The sequence below is a fragment of the Toxorhynchites rutilus genome, chromosome 3 (genome assembly GCF_029784135.1).
Source record: "Toxorhynchites rutilus septentrionalis strain SRP chromosome 3, ASM2978413v1, whole genome shotgun sequence".
NCBI lineage: Eukaryota > Metazoa > Arthropoda > Insecta > Diptera > Culicidae > Toxorhynchites > Toxorhynchites rutilus.
In genome coordinates, this window is record NC_073746.1 from 228,705,594 (window position 1) to 228,714,367 (window position 8,774).

At 42.0% G+C, this 8,774-nt stretch overlaps 1 protein-coding gene across 1 annotated transcript in view; it reads right to left on the bottom strand.

Moving 5' to 3' along the window:
- The window catches only part of LOC129780244 (myb-like protein A), a 228,593-nt gene extending 220,773 nt beyond the window's left edge, over nt 1-7,820 (bottom strand). The window contains exon 1 of the mRNA XM_055788296.1: nt 7,800-7,820. The gene's annotated coding sequence lies outside the window, so the exon portion shown is untranslated. The remainder of the gene's footprint in view (nt 1-7,799) is intronic.
- Nucleotides 7,821-8,774: the final 954 nt, after the last annotated feature.

Here is an 8,774-nt window from a genome sequence, read left to right on the forward strand (position 1 = left end):
TAAACGTTGACATCGGCGTTTCTGAGGAACAGGTATAGATGAAGCAGAAGATCAGGATCACGGCTACCTAAGATATCCCGGACGGGGATATCCGATTGTCTGCCTTGTGCTCTTAGTGCTCTAGAGAGCTGAGAGCGAGCAGCATGGAACCGGATACCCGACCAGACAACATGCTCGATGTCGTGATAGCCATCGCCACAATCACAAAGATTGTTTGCTGCGAGTCCAATGCGATAGAGATGCGCGTTTAGGTTGTAGTGATTGGACATAAGCCGAGATATCACGCGAATGAAATCACGACCTACATTCAATCCCTTGAACCATGCCCTCGTCCTTAGGGATAATCGTGTGTAACCAACGACCGAACTCATCTCCACTCCACATGCGCTGCCAACTTACGAGCGTATACTGACGAGGAATGTGGAAAAATTCATTATAAGCAATTTGCCTTTCAAAAAGAGTGCCTTCTAAAGCGCCCACCTTAGCTAGCGAGTCCGCTTTCTCATTCCCCGGAATCGAGCAATGAGAGGGAACCCATGCTAAGGTAATCTTGAATAATTTTTCGACCAAAACACTCAATAATTGTCTTATTCTTGTTAGGAAATAAGATGAGCGTTTATCAACCTTCATTGAGCGGATTGCCTCTAATGAGCTGAGACTGTCTGAAAAAATAAAATAGTGGTCGATGGGCAATGTTTCAATGATCCCCAGTGCGTAGTATATCGCACCCAGTTCAGCAACATACACGGAACAAGGATCTTTGAGTTTGAAAGAGGCACTGGAATTTTCATTGAAGATGCCAAAGCCAGTGGACCCGTTTATGAATGAACCGTCAGTAAAGAACATTTTATCAGATCTAACTATGCCCCCATATTCTGCCGAAAATATCGGCGGAATAGAATCTGAGCGTAGATGATCTGGGATTCCATGGATTTTTTGTCGCATGGACAGATCAAAAATGACAGAGGAATTGCAAAAGTATGGGAAGCAAACTTGGTTGGAGATGCCTGGTGAAGGGTGCACGTCGTGGGTAAGGTACTCATGGTATAAAGACATAAAACTTGACTGAGGAGTCAGTTGTAGTAGATTTTCGAAGTTATCAATCACCAATGGATTCATGATCTTGCAACGGATGAGAAATCTGTAGGATAATTCTGTGAACCGAAGAGTAAGCGGGGGTACTCCTGCCAAAACTTCGAGACTCATCGTATGTGTCGAATGCAAACACCCCATTGCTATACGCAAGCAACGATATTGTATTCTCTCCAGCTTGAGAATATGAATCCTGGCAGCTGATCGGAAGCAAAAACTGCCATATTCTAACACTGATAATATCGTTGTTTTGTATAACTGAATGAGGTCTCCTGGATGGGCACCCCACCATGTTCCGGTTATTGTTTGGAGAAAATTGATTCTTTGCTGGCATTTCTGTTTCAAATACGCAATGTGTATTCCCCAGGTACATTTAGAGTCAAAATATACTCCAAGGTATTTGAAAAACATCGAGTGCTTGATCGTTTTGCCGGATAGGTGAAGCTGGAATTGGGCGGGTTCGTGCTTCCTAGAAAAAACGACCATTTCGGTTTTCTCCGTAGAGAATTCGATACCCAGCTTGAGAGCCCACGTGAACAGGTTGTTCAGGGTATCTTGCAAGGATTTTTGCAGAACGGCGGGATTAGTACCCGTGATGGAAATAACTCCATCGTCTGCAAGTTGTCTCAACGTGCAGTCTCTAGTTAGACAATCATCTATATCATTGACGTAAAAACTGTACAAGAGGGGGCTTAGGCAGGAGCCTTGTGGTAGGCCCATAAAACTGTATCGAGAAGATTTCAAGCTGCCATGATTGAAAAACATGTGCTTTTCTGACAGTAAATTGTACAGGAAATTATTCAGAATTGGTGAAAGTCCACGATTATGAAGTTTCTCTGAGAGAATTTCCATGGAAACTGAATCAAATGCCCCTTTGATATCGAGAAAAACGGAAGCCATTTGTTCTTTGCGAGCAAATGCGATTTGGATTTCAGAAGATAGCAGCGCGAGACAATCATTTGTCCCTTTACCTCGGCGGAAGCCAAACTGCGTATTTGACAGCAAATTGTTCGCTTCAACCCACTTGTCCAAACGAAGTAGAATCATTTTCTCTAACAATTTACGAATACAGGATAACATTGCAATCGGCCTATACGAGTTGTGATCGCAAGCCGGCTTGTTGGGTTTTCGTATGGCTATCACTCTCACTTGCCTCCAGTCATGTGGGACAATATTCAGCTCCAGAAACTTGTTGAACAAGTTCAGCAAACGCTGTTTCGCCAAGTCGGGAAGATTCTTCAACAAGTTGAATTTAATCTTGTCCGACCCAGGAGCTGAATTGTTACATGAGAGGAGGGCAATTGAGAATTCTACCATCGAAAAATTCTCATAATTGCATTGGAGCGGAATGTCGCGTACGACGTTTTGTGCAGGAACGGAATCGGGACAAACCTTTCTTGCAAATTTGAAAATCCAACGGTCAGAGTATTCCTCACTTTCATTTGTATGGTTCCAGCCACGCATTCTCCTAGCCGTATTCCAAAGAGTGCTCATAGCTGTCTCCCTTGACAAACCATTGACGAATTTCCGCCAATATCCACGCTTTTTTGTTTTAATCAGACCTTTTAGTTTGGCTTCTAGAGCTTGGTACTTTCAAAACCATTCCACTAATCCAGTTTTCCTGATTTTTTTGAAAGCGGATGATTTTTCAAGGTAGACCTTTGAACACTCCTTGTCCCACCAAAGTGATGGAGGGCGACGTCGGAAAGTGATAGCAGGAACACGTTTCTTTTGAGCTTGAAGTGCGCTTTCGTAAATCAAACTCGATATAAAGTTATACTCTTCGAGTGGAGGAAGTTCATGCATTGAAACAAGTGCTTCAGATATTGTTTCTGCAAATTTTCTCCAGTCAATATTTTTCGTGAGATCATACGCAATATCGACTGACTCACGAGAACCTGATTCATTGGCGATCGATAAAATTATTGGCAGGTGGTCACTACCGTGGGGATCTTGGATTACCTTCCACGTGCAATCCAGAGATAACGAAGAAGAGCAAAGTGATATGTCTAGCATGCTTGCCCGTGCAGGAGGGTTGGCTATTCTAGTTGCTTCCCCAGTATTCAAAACTGTCAATTTGAAGTTGTCACACAGATCATAAATCAAAGTGGCACGGTTGTCATCGTAGAGTGAACCCCATGCTGTTCCATGGGAGTTGAGGTCACCTAAGATTAGCCGCGGCTCCGGCAGTGCCTCGATGATATCAAAAAACTGATGGCGGTCAACCATAGTTCTTGGAGGAATATATATCGAGGCAATGCAGAGGTCTTTGCCATTGATTTGTGTCTGGCAAGCGACAACTTCAATGCCTGTCATCGATGGGAGAGTGACTCTATAGAAGGAGTGGCATTTTTTGATCCCCAATAGTACGCCACCAAACGAGTCATTTCGATCGAGGCGAATAATGTTGAAATCGTGGAAATTCAGTTCGTCGGCTGAAGAAAGCCATGTTTCACAGAGGGAAAATACATCACAGTTAGAACTATGAATTAAAAATTTAAATTGATCTAGTTTAGGGATGATGCTTCTGCAATTCCACTGTATTACAGTGGTCAAATCCTTGACCTCTTGCACTGAATCAGGCATCGAGGGAAATGAACGCTGCTAAAAAACCACATTTTTCTTTCAAAAATGTTCTCACAATCGGAAGCAAACATAATACTATGCTTTTAAGAGGGTCAATTATATTTAAAGCATTTAAAATATTGTCCACCAGGTCAGAAAGCACAAGCAAGCCAGATTGTGGCTGTTGCCTCGACCGCGAAAAAGGAACAGACGTGTTGGGATCTGCTCCGGGAAGTGCTGAGGACCCCTGGTGCGTAGAAGAACCGCTTAAACCAGGAGGTACTTGCTTCGGTCTATTCTCAGCACGTTCGATACGAGGTTTCATTCCAACTTGGGAAGTTTCGGTCTTCTTTCTGGGGAGTGATGGAAAGGAAGTAATTTTTCTTTTCCTAATGGCACCCTGTGATGTACCGGAACTTCCTGCATTGGGAGCGTCTGCAACAGGCTCGTCGTTCTGCAGAATGGAGTAGGGATTGTCCTGAGTCGTTGAGGCGGTACTCTTAAGCATTTCTGCATAAGTCCGCTTGGAACGTTCCTTTAAGGAACGCTTGAGTTTTTCCCCTCGTTGTATGTACACCGGGCATTGAGAAAGATCATGGGGGGCCCCGTCGCAATGAAGACACTTGCGCTCTTTTGCGCAAGAAGTCCCATCATGATTCTCTCCACAATCTGCGCAACGTTGTTTATTGCAACAATAGGCGGCCGTGTGACCGAGTTGCATACATTTGTTGCATTTCATTACCCGGGGTACAAACAACCGAACAGGTAAACGAAGAGCACCTATTGCAACGTAGTTTGGAAGAGCGGAACCCTCAAATGTCACTCGAAAAGAGTTTGTCCGATTGAGAACTCGTTTGTCATTTTTAAGTGACACAGACTTCAGTCGATCGCATTCAAGAATCTTCACACTTTTAAGTGAGGAATTCTTGAAGCGACCGACACCATCGAGTATCTCTTTTCGAGTCAAACCCTTTTCGTTTATTACACCGTCTATTTCAACGTTGCAACAGGGTACGTATACGCGATACTCAATCGCAAAGAGATCACAGCGCGTTATTGCATTCGCTTGGGTCCTGCAAGAGACGACAACTCGTAATTTGTCTGGCCCCATCCGAGTAATTTCAGTAACTTTGGAAAATTTCTGCGTTAGTTCTTTTGAGATGCGAATGACATTAAGAGGTTTTGATTTTCGTCTAAAGTATACAATGAATGGACCTTTGAATCCCTCCGGGTATTCCTTTAGACGAAAATCATGTTTTTCATCAATTTCCTCATCTTCAGAACTTTCTACTTCATACACAGAATTTTCCTCCTCAACGTCTGCTTCATCCTCCTGCTCTTCAGGAGGTGGGTCAGCATCAGAAACATTCAATGACGTGGATGGGGGATCCTCCCCACCCTCAGCCATAATAATGAATTAGTCACCTGTTCGATGTGAACAGTGTAGAATAATAATAAAAAATAGAAAAAAATAAATGAGTAAATAAATTATATTTGTATTCAAGGTATATATAAATTATATTTATTTCAATTTTTTATTGTATAAAATTCAAAAATGAAAAAAAGTGTCAACAAAAGTTCAACGGTAATGTAAGAAAGATGTACACCCCTAATGCCAACGCTTGCCGATTTGGTAAACACAATGTTGGACAATGGTGTAAATCGTACACAGGAGGTTGAAGGAATGATATATGGAACAATAGAAAAATAAACTTCTACTTGCCGCTGCTGTGTAGCGTGTGATGAATGTGTGTTGATCTGAACTGGATCCTCAGCGTCTCGATCGTGCACCACTTTTAATTGAGCTCGCTTCACTCGCAAGCACTGATGAAAAAAAAGCACAATATAGATCTGCGTGAAAAAAAAACACCGTTATCGGATCGATTCTCAAACTTGTCCGATCAGCTCGCGAGTTCTCGAACGAATCTCTGCACAGAGATAAGATAAGATAGAACGAATCTCTGCACAGAGCGCTGATAAATATCGCCTTCAATTGCACCTACCTTTGCTAATGAGTCAGCCCTCTCATTACCCGGAATTGAGCAATGAGAAGGGACCCACACAAAGGTAATGACATAACAGCGTCTGGATAAAGCACTCAAAATTTTTCGTATTCTCTCAAGGAAGTACGGCGAGTGCTTTTCCGGCCTCACTGAACGGATAGCTTCGACAGAGCTAAGACTATCCGTTACAATGTAATAGTGTTCAACAGGTCGTGAGGCGACGCTGTCCAGCGCCCAATGAATTGCTGCCAATTCAGCAATATACACTGAGCAAGGATTCTGAAGACTGTGTGAGGTGCTAAAAAATTCGTTGAACACTCCAAATCCTGTGGACTCATTTATAGTGGACCCATCAGTAAAGTACATATTATCACAATTGATACCCCTATATTTTTCATCGAAGATCGTTGGAGCGATCCTCGATCGTTGGTAATCTGAATATCCATGGATATCTTGCTTCATGGGCAGATCAAAATGCACAGAGGAATTGATGTAGTCAGGAAAACAAACACGGTTGGGAATATACGAAGAAGGATCAACCTGCATGGAGATGAATTCATGATATGAACTCATGAATCCGGAGTGAAAATTTAGCTCGATCAGCTGCTCAAAATTTCCGATCACCAATGGGTTCATGACCTTACACCGGATGAAGAACCGAAGAGATAATAAATTGAAGCGATCTTTTAGTGGGAGTAGGCCTGCCAAAACCTCGAGACTCATGGTATGCGTTGAGGGCATACATCCCAACGCGATACGGAGACAAAGATACTGAATTCGCTCGAGTTTAATGAGGTGTGTTTTGGCAGCTGATTGAAAATAGAAACTGCCATACTCCATCACTGAGAGAATAGTTGTTCGATACAACATTATAAGATCTTCGGGATGGGCTCCCCACCAGGTGCCGGTAATTGTACGGAGAAAGTTTATTCTTTGTTGGCATTTTTTACTCAGATACCTAATATGGGCCCCCCAAGTACATTTGGAGTCGAACCAGACCCCAAGATACTTGAATGACATAGCATGAGTGATCGGTTTACCCAAAAGTTGAAGCTTTGGTTTTGCTGGTCTATGCTTCCTAGAAAAAACCACCATCTCTGTTTTCTCCGTGGAGAATTCGATCCCTAGCCCAATGGCCCAGGTTGAAAAATTGTTCAAAGTATCTTGTAAGGGTCCTTGCAGGTCGGATTCGTTTGATCCTACGACAGACACCAGTCCATCATCTGCAAGTTGTCTTAGGCTGCAATTTTGTGTAAGGCAATTGTCGATGTCGCTTACATAGAAGTTGTACAAAAGGGGGCTTAAACATGAGCCCTGGGGGAGGCCCATGTAAGAGAACCGACTTACTGCCGAATCTCCGTGAGAAAAGTTCAAATGTTTCTCACAAAGCAAGTGGATCAATTAGTAACCTATATCAATCGTAGACATTTTATATTATTTTTTCAAACATTTCGTATCCTCCGATATCGAATCCATAGCCAATTGCACCATTTCTACGCCACCCGTATCGAATTATCATCGATACTTTGTTCTTCGTCGTTCAGACCGGTAGCAGAATAGAAACGAGATTGGGAGAGAGAGAGCATACTACTTTGGCGAGCGAGTGAGAACATTCTCCAGCCACTGCACAATCACGACTAAGTGACAGATTTTTGTGATTTCAATAGTCTGTTTTCAAAGCAATTTTTAAGCTATTGAAACAAGTTTTGCGGTCCAATGAGTAACGCGCGTAGAACTTTTAGACATTTTACTTTTCGAATGAAGTGAGTATCACACCGCTTCGTTCAGCCGGCAAAGATATTAACGCTTGAAACCTTGCACTCTAATGTAATGTTCTCATTTTCGAAACATTGAACTTACACCCCAGTACAGAAATGAAGGTCATACGTCAAAAAATTGGAGTCTGTATATTCCAGTCCGTACCGTACCGATGTTTAGAGGAGAATGATTTGAATACATTAACATGAATATAGTAATAAGATGCCTCAAAAATTACTTATATCCTTAGTGTGTGTTGAGCTTCCTGATCGTCGCGTTTAATGTTAGGATGCATTTCTTTCAAAAGAACAGCTGTTTGATATTTTGTGTGTATGGTATAAAAATGGCTGAAATCAGTTAATTTAAAATAATTATACTGACCTATTCTGAAATCGGAACATGCGAATGTAGTATAAATTTATACGTAGTCACAGTGGCATCAAGATGTTTTATGAAATTGATACATTTGCACTTCCATTGGAATTAGAGAAATGAATTATCTATCGTTTGAAATAGCACACTCTTCTCCTTTAGATTCACTAATATAAAGCTTCTCATGGTTAAATTACACTTTTAAAGGATTTTGATACACTATTTTCGATTTAACTTATATTCTAGAACATCAACAGAATATTTCTCAATCCAATTTAACATAATATCGGTAAAGATTTTTTCACACTTGACACTATTGATTCTCGTTCATTAGATTCTCGATATAAATTTCAAACGTGTTATCGACCACACCAAAATCGGACGCTCTTCCTCTTTTTGGCCGCCAGACTTATCAGAACAGCTAGTTAGAACTAAACATAATCGCAGCATCCGGAGGCACATTTATGATTATCACTTCTTCCTTCCACTCTCCCTACTTGAACTTCTTATCGTTCATCACTTCATATTGACTGCACTCACATGGATTATGATCTGAATATATATATATATATATATATATATATATATATATATATATATATATATATTTCAGAGGATATCCCGACCGCACGGTTTCGGGAACGTGAAAATGACATGTCCTGGTGCGATGAATCCGCGCGACCGAAAAGTTGAACCGTTGAAACAACCCGAAACTTTGCACCGAACAAAACTCAGCATCTGTACGATCCCCATAACAATGTTGCACAGACGCGATAAAAAACGCTTGCCATATCTCGCGCGCGCCCTGCCGATTGATGCTGCTAGTTCGTCTATATGTTTTTTGTTGATGTTTCTGTGCGCTGTTTCTTCGTCTGAACCGCTCAATTCCCGGAGGAATTCACTAAGACGAACGGCGACGGCAAGTGTATTCCCGGCCGAGTCGACGAGAAATATGTGACACTTACACCGCGACGGGGGAAACTG